Below are 21239 nucleotides of genomic sequence, written 5' to 3'. Positions count from 1 at the left end.
CGGATCCGAGGGAGGAAATCTGCGGTAGTAATCCTCTACCATATGTTGTAAGTTTGAGACAAGAGAAATTGGCATTTGTACTGTCTGATCAGCTTGCCTTTCCTGATTAGTAATCTCTGAATAAAAAAAAACGTATTCTTCATCATCCTAGCACTTTATAAGGAGTTCGGAAGGACTGCGAGCAGCCCGAAACTTATCATCATCAACTGACTCCTCTTCATCTGCTCCATAGTCAAAGATTTCTTCTGGAGGACAAGGAGATACCTTCCATGGAGAGGTATGAACAGACAATAGAAGCTCCTGAGAAGGGTTTCTTTTCGGCAGTTCTAGATCATCTCTATAAGCAGCTAAAACCGACGATGGAACAAGCATCGACGAGGATGTCAAGCCTACTACAGATGTCAAAGATGAAGGCTTTATCAATGGTTCTTCCGTCGACGTTCTGGATGTCGACGAACTGCGTCGACGAGGATCTGTATCGGAGGTCTTCGGCTCCGTCAACGATGCTACCGTCGACAAAGAAGATTTACCCTTGAGATCCGACGACATCCTCAGCGGAAACGATGATTCCGTTGACAAAGGTCCTGACATGGTCCGCTTCTTTTTCGTCGACGAGGACGATAAAGACGACATTGACATAACAGACGGCCTCACATTCACGGATACGAACGTAGACGGAGAAGATGCAGATGACAATCATTTTTGTCTGAGAAGAGAAAGTCGATGTTGTCTTCGTAGTTGTGGCGACGGAAATTCTCGCCGAAGGAAAAGTAGACTTCTTAGTTGACGGATCGTCTTTTTTGTGAGGTAAAAGTGTCTCCGGAAGAGACCTTGACGCCCGCTTTGATTTTGAAGAGGCTTTTGAAGGCGTAGAAGGCACAGATTGACCCTTAAGAGAGACAGATGATTTTTTGTAGATGAAGGCTGATCTTCCTGTTTTGAGGTGTGATTATGTTTTTTCAACACCTTCGCAGCCTTAAGAGAGATCAGTTCCGCCTCACTAGCTCTCTTTTTAGAAGCTGCTGTCTTTAAAGAGGAATCACTCTCCTCATCAGATAAAGGATTGTCCTTTGTCTTGAGCTTCTGTAGCCACAGAAGAAGACGTCCTTCCCTGTCTCTCAAGGTCTTTTGAGAAAATATTCTACAGATTTTGCAATCTCTCACCTGGTGGTCTGGGTGAAGACAGTAGATACATTTGTTGTGGGGATAATCTGAGTGAAGTCTTCGTTTCCCACAAGATTCACAATGCCTGAAGAGATCTTTTAGAAGAAGACATGTTCAGAAGTAATATCTGAAGAAATCAAAAGATAAAGTAGAAATACTGAGCAGAGCTCAGGGAGACTCCCTTCACACAACGTGCAGTAGAAAATCTGAGAGCCTGGAGCCTCTGTGGAGAGGGTTCTAGAGGGTGCTGTCGCCTGATTGGCTGGAGTGTGGACCATATCTAATGACTAGGACGAGATATTAAAGTATATGGTTTTTCTCTATTAAGTTTAATGTTAGAGTGATTACTTATTGCTTTTTATGTACCGTGGGACTCCCACTTCGACGAGGGGGAATGATTCAAGCATGTGAATCTATGAAAGATAACCCAATACTGGGGAATTAATATTACTTAGAGGAGAACTGTGGAAACTGGCATGGTGGGTGAACAGCATGTGACTCATGGTACTGCCAACTATAATAGTGAGACAACTGTTCACTCCCAGCACCTTGGAGAATGTTCTCCTGGAAAGGAGGTGTCGTGAGCGCATAGTGCAACTATTGGGTTTACCTCGTCTATGAGAACTAAATACCACATGGTTTCTGTCATTCAGACCAATCTGGCAAGATTGCATCTTACCTGTTCTACACTGCCTGCTTTGCGGTGAAGAATGTGTGCTCGACATCTGTCTAACACTCCCATTAGTCGGACCCGATAGCGGCCCATGCTCTGTGTTGTCCCCAGAGGCTACCGATCCTGATGACAGCTGTGAGAAAGTGGCTCTGTATATACTGTTCCTTAATGGGTACAGGGTGTACGGAGTCCACAGTCCCCCAGGGTTTGACAGAGGTTAAAGTTAGATATAACCTTACTCTCTAAAGTGGTAGCTTGGTCGAGCAGTAAGGCAGTATCAGAGGACAGTGTAAAGCATTTGTTGTACACACTCAGTCAGCAAATGGTGTCACACACTCAATAACTGAACTCTAGGCCAATGGTTTATATATAAAAAATATATGCTTGTTTTATTTTAGAACCAACACTTGGAATTGAAATATACTTTCTCAACAGGAGATGCTTCATATAAATACTTTTGCAATATGCAATAGACTTTAGTAAACAGTTACAAGTGGTTGCAGTAGGCAACTCTATTTTTAAACACAACAATACATTGAGCTCAATTGTAAATTCAAGTTATTTGCAACAGATTACTTTTTAGATTACTTTTGGAATTCCCGGACTGGATCCTAGATTCAGTCCTGGGTCAGTTTTCAGAATCAAGTGATGAAAGTCGACTTAATTACTGTAATGATTTTTAACTAATATTTAGCTATTTTAAAAGTTGACACTTAGAAAATATTTCAGAGAAAACAGTCAATGATTCCCTATGGAAGAAAATGCAGGTTACAGGTACAGTAGGTTCTCGTTACTTTTGTAATCCAGTACTGGGTGCCTAGACTCAGTACTGGGACCTTTATCCAAAACAGGTAAGTAATTACGTTTTCAGATATAATACGATTTTTGAAGAATATTTAAAGATTGCAGAAATCGACACTTAGAAGATATTTCACAGAAAAACAGTCAATGGTTTCCTACGGAAGAAAATTGAGTTAAGGGTAAGTACAGTTGTAGATATTTTTCAGAGTCAGTGCTGGGCACCAAGATCCAGCACTGGGAGCTCACCTAAGAGCAGTAAATTCGTGTTTGTCACTCGGCTGATTTTTGGTGAATATTTGAAGATTTGAAAAGTCCACACTTAAAAGAAATTTCAGGAAAAAGCCAGTCAATATTACCCTATGAGGAAAATAGAGTTTGCGGTTTAAGGGCAAGTACTCGACTGGCAGAGTTGAGGTTCTGGGCACAGACTCAGGGGTCTCCCAGAGTCAGGTAGGTACAGTTGGTTCACCCTCCGCGTCTCTAGGGCGGCCGGGTGCACAGAGAGTTATCCTATGAGGGATAGGGGTCCTTGTTTGGTGGCTGCTGACTGGCAAGCCACGCGGCTGTGGGAGCTGGGCTCCTGGTCACTTACTCAGGGCAAGTGGGGAAGTAGGTAGGTGTAGAGTTTTTACTGCCTGGGCCACTCGGGCGGCTGGGTGCAGAGGGCTTTTGAGCCTTCGGGCGCTCAATGGATTTCAATGGGAAATCTCTGGTTTAGAAAAAGACTGCAAGCTCGGGAACGAGGACTCTTCAGGTGCCGCCACCACCACTTCGAGAGGTAAGTTGGGTAGTTGGAGGATAGGTAGGTACCCCGGGATTGGGCACAGGGGGCCGTGGGGCGCCGGGTGCAGGGGTGCCTTTTTGTGTCGGAAAATCTTACCCTCTGTTGATCGCGGTTGGGGTGGCACACTGTTCTGAGGCTGCAGGCTTCTTCAGGATCGTCGAGGGGGGTCCTTTGGTGCCGGACTCGGGGTCACAGTCGCCGTGGGGCCGTCCTCGTAGGTTTAGTTCACTCCGGCACCAGCCAGGCATGGCTGGTGCAGAGTGGGCTGGGATCGCGGTTCCGGGCTGCTGCCAGGGGTTGGAGATAGGTTTCGAGTAGAGCCTCTACTCATGGGAGTCCCAGAGGCTTAGAGCCAAAAGGTAGCCAGGTCCTCCGGGGTTGGTGAGGTTGCTAGCAACAAGAGATGCCGGGTTGTAGCAGGAGCAGGTTCGAGGGTCGACAGGCCGGTAGGGCTGGGGCCAAAGCAGTTGTTGTCTTCCTCTTTTCAGCAGCTGCAGGGCAGGTCTTCTTTCTTCTTGCTCTTCGTAGTTTTGAATCTGGAATCTGGGGAAGGAAGGTTCAGGGTGCCCCTAAATACTAGATTTCGGGGCGTTATAAGTAGGTGAAGGGCAGGGACCAATGGGACCCTGTCCTAGGGTGGGTACACCCCCTATCCTGACTCTCTCCTGTGGGAGGGGGGCGGTGGCCTAGTCCTGATAGGGTAGGGCTCCCCATCTTCAAGATGGCGAGAGCCCGGAGATGTGCTTCACCTCGCCTCCCCCACCTGAGGGGTGGGGTTGGCAGGCTGGCACATCCCCTGTCCCTATTTGGGGTTTCCGGCCAAAGCTTCCCGCCAGAGTGGGGGGTTGCAGGGGCCTGGGGAAGCTCACAGTGGCGGCATGCCTTTGAAGCTTCCCCCTGCCCATCCTGGGGGAGGCGATTTAGCACCTCGCCCAGGATATGCATTGTTGCAGGCCCAGGAGAGCAGGGGCTCTCCTACCCAGGGGTCCAGCAACATGTCTGCTGGGTCGCAGCCTAGGCAGCCTCAGAGCAGATGTGGATTGGAGGTTAGGTTAAAGGGGGCACCTCTAAGATGCCCTCTGGAGTCCTGTGTACCTTAAATCCCACACTGGCATCAGTGTGGGTTTAATGTGCTGAGAAGTTTGATACCAAACTTCTCAGTCTTTAGTGTTGCCATTATGGTGCTGTGGAGCTCGTGTTTGACGAGCTCTCAGCACCATGTACTCTTAAATGGCAGCACTGCACTTACAGTGCCCAGGAATGGACCTGGGCACTGTAGGGGCACAGGGCTCCTGCTCCTGTGCCCACACCATTGGCATAAGGCACCCAGCTAGAGGGGTGACTGATGTATGTCATGGCAGTGTAGGTGATGGGCATGGCACACAGGGATGTGTGCCAAGTCGACTTTGTTTTTGTCTTGCACCCAAACACTCAGCCTGCAAAGGCAGTGTGTGTGTGTAAGGGTACAGGGCCTCTAAGGGTGGCACAAGGAGTGCTGCAGCTCTTAGAGGCCTTCCCTGGTCACAAGGCCCTGGGTACCTAGGGTACCATTTACCAAGGGCTGACATGTGGCCAGGGTTTGCCAATTTGGGTCTGGTTTGTTTTTAGGGAAGGAACATAGGCCCTGGGCACCTGATTGGCAGGAGTCCAGGGTACACTCAGTCAAAGTACATTCAGCAATTCAGCAAAAAGTGGGGGCATACCATGCAAGAAAGATGGCACTTTCTCACAACGGCATTCACTAAGATCTCACAGAATGAACATGCTACTGCTGAGGTACGAGATGGATCAACAGGCACACAGGTAACATCGGCATCGAACACTGCTACTGATGATGCATCACAACTATGTGCAGTTAGTCTTCTAAACTAAATAATCGTCCTGTCACCGACAACGGTAGACGAATTTTTGTCTACAGGAGTTCATGTTTTCCCCAGCATCTTCAAATAACTTTTGATTTGGCTCACAGTGTACCTTGTAATCTATGAATTCGGCCTTCATTTATCCAAACAAAAATGACTAAGAATAAATAAATAAATAAATAAATAAATTTAAAAAAAAAAAGAAAATCGCAATTTTGTGGATATTGATTTTTTTTATGGCTAAAAGCTCTGCTTGCAGTAGAACTATTCTTAGAGAACCCACTTCTTTGAGACACTTCCAGGGACGAGTTGTCACCTTTTTTCACATTTATGTAATCATGGCATGAAATGGCTCTGAACTTTTTCCTTTCTGTGTAACTGGACCATTTCATTCCGTATGTGTATATATTTTTTGTGGTCATTCACTTGAGCATTCACTGTAAATATATGAAACATTGCTTCAATATGTACAGCGCCTTTGCATTTCATGTATAGCAAACATTTTAACAAAGACTTCTTTTAGTACGCTTTTACAAATGTTTTTAGTGAAACATGTGATACTCAATTTTATGTGTTTAGCACGTTTAGCCTTTAGTAATATCGATCATTCGTCAATGGAGTGGGCGTTGTGTTTTGATTTAGATACCCGTATATAGGTTTCCCTGAATCATGTCCTTATATAGGCACAATTCGTATTGCCCTTATTTAGGCATAGGAATCCCAGTCCTTATTTAGGCATTAGCCATGCTATGCAAATACAGGCATGGTCACCTACATCCGTCCATCCCACGTCCCAACGACTTCTTAGTAACCAGACCCTTAAGCCGACGGGACTTTCCCCAGCTAGGATTATTGATTTCTCGAAGAACTCATCTATTATGCATGAACTATTATTCCTTAGGGGTTCATCCAGAACGTCCTCCTCTGCCCGACTTTACGTCAATGCTAGCATTCCTAAACACCTTCCAGGTATAAATATACCTTCCCTTACCATGGTAAACGACGGCACGACTCAGCACGACTTGACTGCATGGGTCGCCACGGCAAGTTCGGAAGAGACCATATCCCGGCCTGGCGCACTGACCAGACGCTGTCATCCCTGCTCGCAGAGAATCCAGCTTCCAGTGTTCTGACTCCCTTCGCGGGGTTTTAGAGTTTGAGACCCGGAAGGAGATACCCACCTCTCTCATTCTAAAGGTATGGAGCCAACTAGAACCTAGAGGGACTCTTGGCATACTAAACTTAGAATATACCATACTATAAGAAAGCGGCACCTACTTCTTACCTCGTACTACACTTAGGTTAGGTACACTGGGGTAGAACTATTTAGAAGCATCAGACGAGTATTCACGTTTTAGCCTGTGTTATTTATGTATGTATATATGAATATATGTAATAGCTAAAAGACAATGCTATTGCAATATTATTTCTTCTTACTGCTTACGCTGTGCGTATTATATCTTGCTTACTGTCTAATGATTGTAACAGCTCATATCTCTTACACGAGAAACAAGACTATTCAATAAATCCTTTTCTTGAAATGCCCGTCTATTTCTGTGTATCTCTGGAGAAACTAAGCATGCATGATTGACTGAGTGAAACTTATCTATTGTTTCCACGATTCTGAGATGCGTTCCGATTCTAAGGGAAACAAAGTTGTCATGTTTATGCGGTTGTCAGAAACTAATCCCTTCTTCTTCATCCGAGAAGTTTCTGGTGACCTCTGAGTTAGCAGGCACACACAAGTAATAAGTTTAATGTACTCGATAGGAGCATACTGACCTTAGCCCTATCCAAAAACTATAGTGTATATTATTCCAATGCGCAGAGCCTATACGGGAAATAGGAACTACACTATAGTTCCCCCATGCCACTTTCGGAGTCATCACCGACGGTGCTCTGAACACAATCGAATATGCTACTTACCAGTATGCATCTGTTCTTGGCATGTAGGGCTGCTGACATTCATATCTGTGCATAGATCGCTGCCCAGTGTTGGGTCCGGATGATTGCACATTGTTGTCCTGGAAGAGTCTTCGAAGTATCACGAGATAGGTGGCTCCTCCCCTGGACTACAGTGCGCATGGGCATCCTCTCCATCCTCGAATTGTTTTTCACCATTGTGGCAGTGATGGAGTAGATACAGTAAGTGATGACCATGCTATACAGTAATTCTGAGTGCTGCAGCCGCTACAGGTGCCGGGGAGGAGGGTGGGCGATATGAATGTCAGCAGCCCTACATGCCAAGAACAGATGCATACTGGTAAGTAGCATATTCGGTTCGAGGCATGTGGGCTGCTGAATTCATATCTGTGCATAGATTATATAGCAGTCCCTCCATTAGCGGCGGCTGCTCGTGTCAGCTGCAGCAGTCTGAAAAAGGGTCTTGAGAACAGCCTGTCCTACAGCTGCCTGCTGTTTTGAATGTACATCTACACAGTAGTGTTTAGTAAATGTATGTATAGTGGACCATGTGGCTGCTCTACATATTTCCTCTAAAGGAATGTTCCCTAGGAAAGCCATGGACGCCCCTAACTTGCGTGTTGAGTGGGCTCTTGGAGGAATCGTTAATGTGCGTTTAGCTTTTTCATAGCAAATTTGAATACATTTAACGATCCATCTGGCTATCCCTGCTTTGGAAATGGCGTTGCCCTTGTGTTGTGGAGAAAAGGCAACGAACAGTTGTTTTGTTTTCCTAAAATCCTTTGGCCTGTCTATATAGTACATGAGGGCACTCTTTACATCTAGTGTATGGAGCATTCTCTCTGCGACATTTTCTGGATTTGGAAAGAAAACAGGCAGTCCAATAGTCTGATTCATGTGGAACTGCGATATCACTTTAGGCATGAATTTGGGGTTGGTACGTAGTACAACTCTGTTTGCGTGAACCTGTATGAATGGCTCTTGAATGGTTAGTGCCTGGAGTTCACCAACTCTTCTCAACGAAGTGATTGCCACTAAGAAAGCTACTTTCCAGGTGAGGAATTGAATCTCACATGAATGTAGAGGTTCAAAAGGTGGACCCATCAATCTGGTAAGGACCACATTCAGGTTCCACACCGGTGCCGGTGGGTGTGTTGGAGGAATCACTCTTGAGTCCCTCTAAGAAGTCTTTGATGGCAGGCACTCTGAAAAAAGAGAGGTGCCGCCTGTTCTGAAGATAGGCCGCCAGTGTGGTTAGATGTATACGGAGGGAGCTGTATGTCAGATTGCATCGGTATAAGTGTAACAGGTAACAGATGATGTTCTGAACGGATGCATCCAGCGGATTAATGTAATTGCTTTTACAGTAAATGACAAATCTTTTCCATTTTGCCGCATAGCAAGCTCTGGTTGTGGGTCTCCTGGCCTCCTTGATGATATCCATACATTCTGGAGGCAGGTTCAGGTAGCCAAACTCTAAGACTTCAGGAGCCAGATCGCCAGGTTCAGCTGTTGCGGATCTCGGTGCTGAATTTTGCCATGGTTCTGTGTTAAAAGTTTGGGTGTTAGCCGCAGTCTTTGAGGCGGCACCACGGAAAGTTCTAGTAACGTGGTGTACCATGGCTGGCGTGCCCACATTGGAGCAACCAGGATGAGTGTCATTGAGTGTTGCCTTAGTTTGCGTGCCACTAGCGGTATTAATGGCGCTGGGGGAAAAGCGTACGCAAATCTGCCTGACCAGTTCATCCATATCGCATTGCCCTGCGACTGTGGATGCGGGAACCTGGCGGCAAAGCTTTGGCATTTTGCGTTTTCCCTTGTGGCGAATAGGTCTATCTCTGGATGCCCCACTGCTGGAAGTACGGTTGGAGTACTGATGGATGTAGCTCCCACTCGTGCATTTGGTGGCTGTGTCTGCCGAGCAGATCTGCCATTTGGTTGTCCTTGCCCGGGAGGTGGTCTGACATGAGGAACATGTTCCTTTAAATGGCCCACTTCCACATGCTCTGAGCCAGATGAGACAACTGTGGAGAGTGTGTTCCTCCCTGCTTCTGTATGTAGTACATGGCAGTCATGTTGTCCGTCCGGATCAACACGACTTTGTTGCACAAGTGTACTTTGAATGCCTTCATTGCCAGGAAGATTGCCATCAGTTCCAGAAGGTTGATGTGCATATTCTGTTGCTGTGTCGTCCATAGTCCCTGCACTGTGTAATTGAGTACATGAGCTCCCCATCCCTGGTGAGACGCGTCCGCCGTCAGGATTATTTGTGGAACAGGCTCTTGGAACGGTCGGCCCTTGCAAAGGTTTTGTGGATTCCAACAATGCAGAGAGTTGTATGCCCGACCGCTCACCAACACTAGGTCTTTCAACTGTCCTTGAGTCTGATTCCATTGACGTGCCAAGCACTCCTGAAGCGGGCGCATATGTAGTCTCGCGTGCGGGACTATGAAGATGCAGGAGGCCATCATGCCTATCAACTGCATGAACACTCGCGCTGGAATGGAGTGTTGAGGTCTGAACTTTTTTATCAGCAGTTGCATGCTGTTGATCCTCATTAAATTTGGCTGAGCTGTGGCTGCCAGAGTGTCTATGGTCGCGCCCAGGTACTGCCGTACGTGGGCGGGTTGAAGATGTGACTTTGGATAATTTAGTGAGAATCCCAGACTGTGAAGAAGGTGAATGGTGTGGGATATGTGGCTGGCACACTGCTGGGCTGACTTTGCCTGAACAAGCCAGTCGTCCAGGTAAGGGAAGACGTGAATGTGCTGTCTCCTTAAGTGTGCAGCCACTGTCGCTAGGCACTTGGTAAAGACTCTGGGCGCCGTTGTTACTCCGAAAGGGAGGACTTTGAACTGATAATGCTGATCCTGAAGAGTGAACCTTAGATATTTTCTGTGTGCTGGGTGTATGGGTATGTGGAAATACGCACACTTCAAATCCAGTGTTGCTAGGAAGTCTCCCTGACTGAGTAACGGCAGAACCTGCTGGAGGGTGAGCATATGAAAATGCTCTGACAGAATGTATTGGTTGAGAGGTCTGAGGTCCAGTATAGGTCTGTGAGACCCGTCCTTTTTTGGGATCAAGAAGTACAGAGAGTACACCCCTGACCCTTGTTGTTCTACAGGCACGAACTCTATGGCTCCTTTCTGCAGCATACTTAGTACTTCCTGCTGCAATAATGTTAAGTGCTCTGCGGACATAGGACGGCGTCTTGGTGGTATGTTGGGTGGATTGGATGTTAATTCCAGACAATAACCGTACTGGACAATTTCTCTGACCCACCTGTCTGTGGTGATGGATCTCCAGACTGGCAGGAACTGTTGGAGTCTCCCCCCGACCGGTGTTATGTGGTCGGGGGGCAGTGATAAGACGTCACTGTTTGTTATTGGCGGAGGACCTGGTGTTGTTGTGTCCACGTCCTCTGCCTTTGGTGCTGGAGCCACGATAGCCACCCCTATTGTTCTTATTATAGGTACTCTGGGTACCTCCTTTACTGTACTGCTGCTGGGGCCCCTGACCTCTAGCTGCTCCTCTATTCCCGGGGTGACGAAAGGAGCCACTCCGAAACTGCTGCGACTGTAGAGCCCCCATAGATTTCGCAGTTTCAGTGTCCTTTTTAATCTTTTCCAGTGTAGCGTCAACCTCGGGGTCAAATAAAAAGTCTGGGTTGACTGGTTGATTCAAGATATTATTTTGAATCTCTGGTTTGAAACCTGATATTCTCAGCCATGCGTGCCTTCTCAACATCACACTAGTGTTGATTGCCCTTGCTGCAGTGTCAGCTGCATCTAGTGCGCATTTGATGGACGCATTTGTAATGAGTTGTCCCTCTCTGATGAGGAGCTCCGCTTCATCTTTGTAGTCATCTGGTAGGTGTTCTAGCAGTGTTTCTAGGGTGTCGTAGTGTGACCTGTCGTATCGGGCCAGGAGTGCCCGAGTGTTGGCAATGCGCCAGATGTTTGCTGCTTGTGTTGCTATCCTTTTTCCTGATGTTTCTAGCACTTTGGACTCCTTGTCCGGAGGAGGAGCATCACCGGTAGTCTGTGAGTTAGCTCTCTTGCGAGCATTAGAGACTACCATGGAGTCCAAAGGCAATTGACCCTTAATGTACATGGGGTCTCCTGGGGCTGGTTTGTATTTTTTCTCTATTCTCGGGTTCAATACCCGTGCTCTGGTTGTCTCCTTAAAGATGTCCTTAGCATGTTTAATAACCCCTTTTAACATTGGTAGAGTCTTGACCGTTCTTTCTGATGTGGAAAACGTGTCCACCAAGAAATCCTCCTCCACAGAGTCAGAATGAAGTTCCACTCCGTGATTGGCAGCCGCTCTTTCAATGAGGGCGTTAAAAGCAGCAGTATCTTCAGTGGGAGATGGTTTTATATTATAAAGATGAGTGTCAGGAGCATCCTGGGTCATTAGGGTCTCCCCATGCTTGATCCTGGTCTTGCTGTTGTTCATCAGGGTCATTATCCACAGGATAAGTGGTATCATCCTCAGTATAGCCCTCTCCAGCATCCGCCTCCGAGTGTGAGGGAAAAAAAGATGGTGGTACCTGATCATATGTGTGGTAAGGTTCTACAAGCACTGGTGTCGAACCTGACGCCATTTTCCTTTTTAGTGGAATTTTGTATGAGTCCAAAGCCTTTTCTGGAACAATTCTCCGCTTGCGGAACAACAGCCTACCAGTGTTGGCGTCGATAAACTGGTCTTGTGAGTCGTCGACATTGGTTCTTTCCGTGGGCACTGTACGTGGTTGTTCGATACTCTTCCTAAGTTCGAACATCTTCGGTGTCCCCGGCGGTGGCAATCCAAACTTGATCGTTGCCGGCGCCGAGTGAGCCTTGGCGACCTTGTGCGGTTCGGGACCCGTTTTCGGTTCGAGAGTGGCCCGTTCCCTGATGCGCTTCAGGGACTCCGACACCTGGTGCAACGTGAATGCTGACGGTGCTTTTGAACCGACAGGCTCTTTGGAGACAGGCCTCGACGCGGTCTCCGGTTTCTTTCCAGTCTTCGGGTCTTCGATCCGAAGTTTGGGATCGACGCCTTGTTGATCCGATATTTTGGCAGTCTCAGCACTCTTCGGTGTTGATGTAGTCGGATCGACCACCTTGACCTTGGTTGTTGGTGCTCCAACCTTCGGTGCCATAGGCCGCTGCGTCTTCTCGGGACCGAGGGCCTTCTTCTGTTTCTCGGTGCCGAAGTCCTTTTTTGGTTTCTCGGTACCGAAGTCCTTCTTTCTTTGGTCGGTTCCGACGTCCTTCTTCTGTGTCGACGGATTGGAAGGTTTCGATGCCTTCGATCCGACCTGAACCAGTTGCACTTTCGGTTTCGATTTGACCGGTGCTGGTTTTGGTTTCGATTTCACGGAATCGACTCCAGTCCTTTTCGATATTTCCGGCTCTTTTGAAATGTCCGAAGCCGGGCCTTCAGGCGGGGCTGTAGAACGATCTGACCGATCTTGGGTAAGGCCCGCAGGCGATCCCTCGACATGAGCCTTATCAAGACTATCTCCCTCGGCCTCCGCATCGACGGATTGGCCTAGCTCCTCGCCTGAGCTATCCTCCTCGGCCCCAAGGGCCTCATCGTCGTCTCCTACCTCGTCGACGACGTCTTCGTCCTCGAAGATCTCATCATCGTCATCATATTGGGAGTCATGCTCCGAAGCATGGCTCGATTCTATCTCTTCGACGCTCTCGACTTCTTCATCCTCGGTGCTGAATATGTTAACCGGGTTAGGCGCCGATTGTTTGGCCTCCAATCTAGCCGCCCGTCTATTCCGAAGGGTCTTCTTCGACCGGAACCGGGCGCAGGCAATACACCTGGACTCATCATGATCCGGTGATAAACATTTGTTACACACCGGATGGACATCGACGTGTGGATATTTTGCGTGACATAGAGGACATCTCTTGAAGGGAGTCCTCGATTCCATCTTCGAACGTTGATCGATGGTCGGACCGAAACTCGGTCCGAGAAGGGTGAATGAGTCCGTGAACAAGTATAATAATCTATCGATACCGAACGCAAACAATACCGACGATATCTAAAGGCTTTTGGCCTTAAATAAAGTTTTCCTAACTTGAGCTAAGATAAGCACATCCGAACCCAATGGTGGAAAAAAACAATCTGAGGATGGAGAGGATGCCCATGCGCACTGTAGTCCAGGGGAGGAGCCACCTATCTCGTGATACTTCGAAGACTCTTCCAGGACAACAATGTGCAATCATCCGGACCCAACACTAGGCGGCGATCTATGCACAGATATGAATTCAGCAGCCCACATGCCTCGAACACTGAAACTCCATGCTCAAATGTGTGCCTCTCCGAATTGCAATGATTTATACTGGTTTTCCACGTTATCAGCAGAAAAACAGTATAGTTCTTGAATACAGTATCCTTGCAACCATGCAGGAGACACAAATGATATACTCTGTGTAAGTATGCATTGGTTATTGACTGATACTGGAGGCTTAAACTAAAAGGTGTTCAGTTCATTAATAGAAAGGACAATCAGTCAGAAAGAAAACAACCTGTCCATTCAGAGTCATTAAATGAGACTAGAACTTGCAAATGGATAAGGCCTGTGCTAAGCTGCTGAAGTTTCTGCCATAGGTTTGGTGCTCACTAGATTCTGTGTTAGTTTCCTTTCAACCAGAATGCAGAAAGGAATATGCTACTTACCAGTATGCATCTGTTCTTGGCATGTAGAGCTGCAGATCTACACACTTGTGCATATATCGCCATCTGGTGTTGGGCCCGGATGTTTGCAGTTTGTTTTTCCTCTTGGAAAGACTTTGGAAGTCACGAGGTCGATGACTCCTCTTTTGGATCGTATTGCGCATGGGCTTCGGCTCCATCCTCAGATTGTTTTTCGCCAGCAGGGAAAGATGGAGCGTAGTAGTAACAGTGAAGATGCCCATGTGTGTGCTATCTAAATAAGATAAACTGGGACAGATACAGGTAGCCAGGGAGGCGGGTGGGCGTGTGTAGATCTGCAGCTCTACATGCCAAGAACAGATGCATACTGGTAAGTAGCATATTCCGTTCGAGGCATATGAGCTGCAGATTACACACTTGTGCATACATTATATAGCAGTACCCACCGTTAGCGGCAACCACCTGTATCTGTTGCAGTGGTTTGAAATAATGTTTTGAGTTCAGCCTAGCCCACACTAGCTTGTTGCTTAGTTTGCACATCTACACAATAGTGTTTGGTGAAAGTGTGCGGTGTTGACCATGTAGCTGCTTTGCAGATATCATCTAATGGGATGTTTCCTAAGAATGCCATGGAAGCCCCTATTTTTCGTGTAGAATGGGCTTTCGGGGGAATGGATAGCGTTCGCTTTGCTTTATGGTAGCAGATTTGAATGCATTTTACAATCCACCTAGCTATCCCCGATTTTGAGATGGGGTTACCTTTGTGTGGTGGAGAGAAAGAAACAAACAGTTGTTTGGTCTTACGAAAAGGTTGTGTTCTCTGAATGTAGTAGAGTAAGGCTCGTTTCACATCCAGTGTGTGAAGAGCCCTTTCTGCAACGGTCTGTGGTTGCGAGAAAAATACTGGTAGTTCTACTGTTTGGTTTAGGTGAAAGGGAGAAATGACTTTAGGGAGGAATATTGGGTTGGTACGGAGAACAACTTTGTTATGGTGCATTTGGAGAAAAGGTTCTTGAATGGTAAGTGCTTGTATCTCACTGACCCGTCTAAGGGAAGTGATGGCTACAAGAAAGGCGGTTTTCCATGTTAGGAACTGTAATTCGCATTTATGGAGAGGTTCGAAGGGAGGCCCCATTAGCCTTGTGAGAACGATATTTAAGTTCCACACAGGTGAGGGTGGCACTCTGGGGGGAAATTATTCTTTTAAGGCCTTCCATGAAGGCTTTAATGGCAGGTACTCTAAAGAGTGAAAGATGTTGCCTGTTTTGTAAGTAAGCTGCAATAGCTGCGAGGTGTAGTCGAATGGACGTATAGGCTAGATTGCACCTTTCTTTGTAGGTGGAGTAAGTAGCCTATTATGTGTTGAATGGACACGTCCAGTGGAATGATGGTGTTGTTGTGGCAATAAACAACAAAACGTTTCCACTTGGCGGCGTAGCACGCTCTAGTGGTAGGTCTTCTAGCTTCTCTGATGACGTTCATACAGTCAGGGGGAAGATTTAGGTACCCGAATTCTAAGATTTCAGGAGCCAGATCGCAAGGTTGAGCTGCGCTGGGTCCGTGTGCCTGATCTCTCCATGGTTCTGGGTTAAGAGGTGTGGAGAGAGGTGTAGTTTTTGGTGCGGCACTACAGATAGTTCCAGCAGTGTGGTATACCACAGTTGCTTGGCCCACGTTGGAGCTACTAGGATTAGTGTGAGGGAGTGTTGTTGTAGTTTGCGCACCACTAGTGGAATGAGTGGCAGAGGCGGAAAAGCGTACGCAAATTTGCCTGACCAGTTCATCCATATCGCATTCCCTTTGGACAATGGGTGTGGGTATCTGGCGGCGAAGGTTGGGCATTTGGCGTTTTCGTGGGTGGCGAAGAGGTCTATCTGTGGATGCCCGCACATTTGAAAGTATGGGTGAAGAACTTGCGGGTGAAGCTCCCACTCGTGGATCTGTTGTGTCTGTCTGCTGAGCAGATCTGCCACTGTGATTTGGACTCCTGGGACATGCTGAGCTAGGAGAAAGATTTTCTGGGGTATCGCACATCTCCATGTGCTAGGTGAGAGAGCTGTGGAGAGTGTGTGCCGCCTTGTTTTTGGATATAATACATGGCTGTCATGTTGTCTGTCCGGATCAGGACTGCCTTACCTGAAATTTGAGTTTGAAAAGATTTTAGGGCTAAGAAAATTGCTAGTAACTCCAGATGGTTGATATGGAGTAACTTTTGTTGAGGTGTCCACTTGCCCTGTGTGGTGAGATGTAGTAGATGAGCTCCCCAGCCGGAGAGCGATGTGTCCGTTGTCAGTACTATTTGAGGAACCGGGTCCAGGAACGGTCGACCTTTGGAAATGTTTGCGGTGTTCCACCACTGCAGAGAGCGATGGGTGCGACCGTCTACCAACACCAGATCTGTTAATTGACCCTGGGCCTGGTTCCATTGGCGTGCTAAGCACTCTTGGAGAGAACGCATCTGGAGTCTTGCGTGAGGCACTATGAAAATGCAAGAGGCCATCATCCCTATTAGTTGCATAAACACTCGAGCTGGAAGGGAGTGTTGTAGTGCGAATTTTGCACGTAGAGCTTGACTGCTTGCAATCCTGGCCGGATTGGGGTAAGCTAGTGCTCTTGAGGTGTCTATGGTGGCACCGAGGTATTGTTTTATGTGGGATGGTTGGAGATGGGACTTCTGGTGGTTTACTGTGAAGCCCAGCTGGTGGAGTAATTGAATGGTGATAGATGTGTGTTGAACACACTGATTGTACGACCCGGCATTTATCAGCCAGTCGTCCAAGTATGGGAAGACGTGGATGTGTTGTCTTCGTAAATGTGCTGCTACCACTGCTAGGCACTTGGTGAATACCCTTGGTGCTGTTGTGACCCAGAACGGGAGCACCTTGAATTGGAAGTGTTGTCCGTCCACTACAAATCTGAGGTACTTGCGGTGAGCTTTGTGCACTGGAATGTGAAAATACATGTCTTTTAGATCTAGGGTGGTCAAGAAGTCGTTTTGGGAGAGGAGCGGAAGTACCTGCTGAAGCGTTGCCATATGGAAATGGTCGGAGTGTATGTATGTGTTTAGGGGCCAGAGATCTAGGATGGGCCGTAGAGTCTCGTCCCTTTTTGGTATGAGAAAATATAGGGAGTAGACTCCCATGTTTTGTTGGTTGGTAGGAACGGGTTCTAATGCTTGTTTTTTTAGGAGGGAGACTACCTCCTGCTTTAGGAGTATCAAATGTTCTTGTGACATTGGGTGCTGTCTGGGTGGAATGTTTGGGGGGGTAGATATGAGTTCTAGGCAGTAGCCTGATTGAATTATTTGTGTCACCCATTTGTCTGAGGTGTTGGTAACCCAGACGGGAAGGAAATGTTGGAGTCTGCCCCCGACCGGAGTGGAGTGGTCTGGGGGGAATGGGGGGAAGTCATTGGGTAGGCGTTGTGGCAGAGCGGGCGTTGTTTGTTTTGCCTCTGCCTTTATTATTGTTACCTCTATAGCCGCCTCTTTGATAACCCCTCGCGAAGGTGGACTGAGTGGGGGATTTGTACGAAGTGGACGCGGTATCTGAAGAGTAGCCTCTAGATGTACTGCGAAAGAAAGAGCGGCGAAAAGGAGCGTCTAGGAGGGTGTGACTGTAGGGCTCCCATGGACTTCGCCGTATCTGTATCCTTCTTCATTTTTTCTAGGGCCTCATCTACCTTTGGGCCAAATAGATGTTCCTGGTCAAAGGGATGGTTAAGGATGGAGGCTTGTACCTCCGGTTTAAACCCTGATATTCTCAGCCAAGCATGGCGACGCAGTAGGACGCTTGTATTGATGGCCCTGGAAGCTGTGTCTGCTGCATCTAAGGCACAGTAGCTTCGACTCTTTGTCAGGTGGTGGTGCTTCACCTGATACCTGGGAATATGCCCTTTTACGTACAGTGGATACCACTAGAGAGTCTAGTGGCGCTGGCTCTCTGATGTAGGAGGGATCTGTGGGGGCAGCTTTGTATTTTTTTCTCGATGCGCAGGTTAATGACCCTGGCTCTAACTGGGTCCTTAAAAACCTCTACCACTCCTTTAAGCATAGGTAATATGGAGGTAGACCTATGTGTGGTGTTGAACGTGTCAAGGAGGAAGTCTTCCTCCACGGGGTCGGTATGTAAATCTACCCCGTGATAGTGTGCTGCCCTTTGCAGTAGGTGGTGGAACCCCAATGAGTATTCTGGTGGAGATGGCCTGGAGGGGTAAAGGTCATCTTGTGGGACGTTGGGGATATCAGGCATATTGTAGTCGTCCCATGGGTCTGGGGATCCTGAAGGAGTGGGGTCCCCTGTGGGTAGGTCCTGTGGGACATCCCCTATCATCATATGGGTCCCCGTGATCATCATCTTGTGGAGAAGGGGTGGGAGAACGATGAGGTTGGGGTGGAGAAGGCGGAGGGGGTGGAGGTGGAGAAGGTGGAGGAGGTGGGGAAGGTATTCTGAATGGGGAGGTAGCAGAGTCCTTCCTCTTTGGAGGCGGAGGTGGAGCAGGCTTCTCCAAATGTCTCTTCTTGGAAGAAAGAGTCAAATGTCCAGTTTTTGGATCCTCGGTGAGTGTTTTTTGCAAGGGATCCGGTGTAAATAAGTCCGGTGAGGCTGGTCTGTCCGTCGGCGCCGAAGGAATCGGTGCCGCTGGCTTTTTAGGCTTTTCCGTGCCGGTTCGTTGTTTGGAACCTGGTTTTGGAACCTCCGGACGCTTGGTCAGTACTCACGACCCTCTGCGCCGGGGTGATGTCCTCCACATCTGAGTCGTCGGCCTCGGAAGCGCTGACGAGGCCCTCTTCGGTGTACTGCTCTGGAGCGTCAATGCCTTCTCCGAAGATGTCGTCCGGGATCGTCGTCGAGGAGTGCGCCATAGTTCTTCTGGCTCTTCGGTCCCGAATAGTCTTTTTGGACCGGAAGGACTTACACGCCGGACAGTCTCGAACCTCGTGTTCAGGGGAGAGGCAGAGATTGCACACCTCGTGGAGATCGGTGTGGGGGAATTTGGACCCACATCGAGGGCACTTTGTAAATGGAGTCCTTTCCATTAGCCAGGACCGAAGTTTGGAGAGGCCCGAAGGCCACCGTCGACGACTGGAACTGAAGGTCCGTGCCAATGAGAAGGCGCGTCGAGTGGGGGAGATTGCGATCGAAACAATACCGCGGTTTAAGGTGAGGATTGCGCGTCGACCGTCGAACTGGAAGCTGTTCTGAGCCGGAGCGCGAAGATCACATCCGAGCCAGATGGCGGAAAAAAACAATCTGAGGATGGAGCCGAAGCCCATGCGCAATACGATCCAAAGGAGGAGTCACCGACCTCGTGACTTCCAAAGACTTTCCAAGAGGAAAAACAAACTGCAAACATCCGGGCCCAACACCAGATGGCGATCTATGCACAAGTGTGTAATCTGCAGCTCATATGCCTCGAACATATAATTTTCAAGTGAATCACACTGGGAGCATTGAGGGCTTAGCATTGGCATCACAGTGAGTTGTGCAGACTCCTCATAGGGTGGACAGAAAATGATTTGTGTAGATGTTTTTCCGAACTATACATGGCACAATAAGGTCTCATTATACGGATTTACAAAATGTTCCATGCTGCACAAGTCTTTTAGCAAACAAGGTGGCGTTTACCTTCCATTGGTGTCAACCGCACGTGTGGTATTCGGAACAGTTAAGCTTGAAGTGATTTTGGGTTTACTCTATAAAACTGCAACAACAATATGGCGCGATTCTGGTAACACCTATGTGCACATAAAAAAAGCTAAGGACAACAGGCAAGGCTTATGTTAACGGTGTTTTAAATTAATTTGTTGTCATGGTAACCAGGTTTTGTATTTTATAACCCCTACTGGAGGACTTTAATTTGCATGATAGATTGTGAGGTCTTGTGGTCTTGAAAGTTAAGAGCATTGAGGAAAAGAACCTCTTAAAAGTAAAAACAATGAGTCAATAGTCAACCCCAATTTCCAAATTAAAATGACAGTACCTTAAGCAATGGTGTCTGACTGATGACACATGGGAGGGCATAAAGCTGTTTCACGAAACTCCGCAGCTCATTCAGAGTTAAAAGGCTTTGAGATTTACCACCACCTGATCGATACCTAAAAAGAACAAGGAAAACTTAGCAAGAACATCGGCAGGCCAATCACAAACTGGGAGCTTGTAAAAGTCTGCACTGGTCAAACGATTATTAAACCATCAAGGGAAGAAGCAAAAACAATCACATTTTTTTTTAAACTATGAAATTAGCTGCTGCGTAACAGTCAGACAATTCAACAATTTCACCATTAGGCTGGGAAACAAACTGAAAAAGAATGTTACCTGGTCTGCCTTTTGCCTTTTAGAAGCAGTTGTGCCACTGATGCACATTTGTCTGCATCCTGGGTAACTAAACGCAGGCGGCGTAAAAGGTCGTTGTCAGGAAAATGCTTTATTTCCGATTCTTCTATTAAGTCCTTGAAAGCAGAAAGATCTAGTTGGAGAAAAAAAACAATTATGTCATTTCTAAATGTGTGTTTAGTACACTGAGTTAAGGCAGCTAATAATCACTTTACTTCTTACTCTCAGAGGAAGATTTGCAGTTCCATGTCAGTCAGTGTTTACAAGGAAGGACCCTTTGGCCAAATATATAAATAAATAAATGAAAAGGATACTTCCCATGTCGGAGTACTTTTGAAGTTTAAAGAATTCTCTAGATTCACATGCTGTGCATTATTTCAGCTAGTGGTCAGGTCTGAAATTGTATTTTAGTCTTATTTCTCTCTGTTTTTTTTTTGCATAGGCATCGTCCACCCTTTGGTGTCATTTCCATCCTTCTATGACATCAGACGTATGCCCCGGAAACCCTTCAAAGGTTGCCATCCTCAGATTTTTTTCTAGCGACTACTTTGAGTTTTTGGTTTCCCTTTTGTTGTGTTCTTTTTTTTATGCCTCTTCTTTGCAAATTCACCTCCTTCTGGGGAGGCATGTAAATGGTATGTGAATCCATAAAATTCTTAAAAATAAAAAACTACCCCTACTGTTAAGATGCCTTTTGGTTTTGCAGCAAGAATATTTTTTGGATTCACATGTGAAAAATGCCTCTTTTTTAAGGGTCTCCTCTGAGTTAACTGATGCTGCTAGTTTTTCGACTGAACTCAATGCCAGTGCCCGGACCCTAAACTGTATTTCGAATAGACTGTATCAAATTGGAAATGGCTAACTTACCTGCAACTCCCTAGTAATGTTACCTAGGTACCCAGGACATGTAGGTTACAAGGGTGGGTACCTAAGGGCTTGCAACAATGGTTGGGCCACCTTGGCCACCTCCCAAGTAAAACAGATCCCCAAGTAAAACAGGTCCCACACTGCAGACTGGTAGAGCAATTGTGTACCTG

General features: G+C 47.2%; 1 pseudogene across 1 annotated transcript in view; it reads right to left on the bottom strand.

The window, feature by feature from the left end:
• LOC146866933 (lysine-specific demethylase 5B-like) overlaps positions 1 to 21239 on the bottom strand; it is a 623554-nt pseudogene that overhangs the window by 576302 nt on the left and 26013 nt on the right. The window contains exons 3-4 of the transcript XR_014966711.1: positions 20185 to 20335; positions 19850 to 19964 (exon numbers count right to left, since the gene is read on the bottom strand). The product of XR_014966711.1 is annotated as a lysine-specific demethylase 5B-like (transcript). The remainder of the gene's footprint in view (positions 1 to 19849; positions 19965 to 20184; positions 20336 to 21239) is intronic.

Source organism: Triturus cristatus, chromosome 1_2 (assembly GCF_964204655.1).
Source record: "Triturus cristatus chromosome 1_2, aTriCri1.1, whole genome shotgun sequence".
Lineage (NCBI taxonomy): Eukaryota > Metazoa > Chordata > Amphibia > Caudata > Salamandridae > Triturus > Triturus cristatus.
This window is presented reverse-complemented; position numbering and strand designations above follow the sequence as displayed.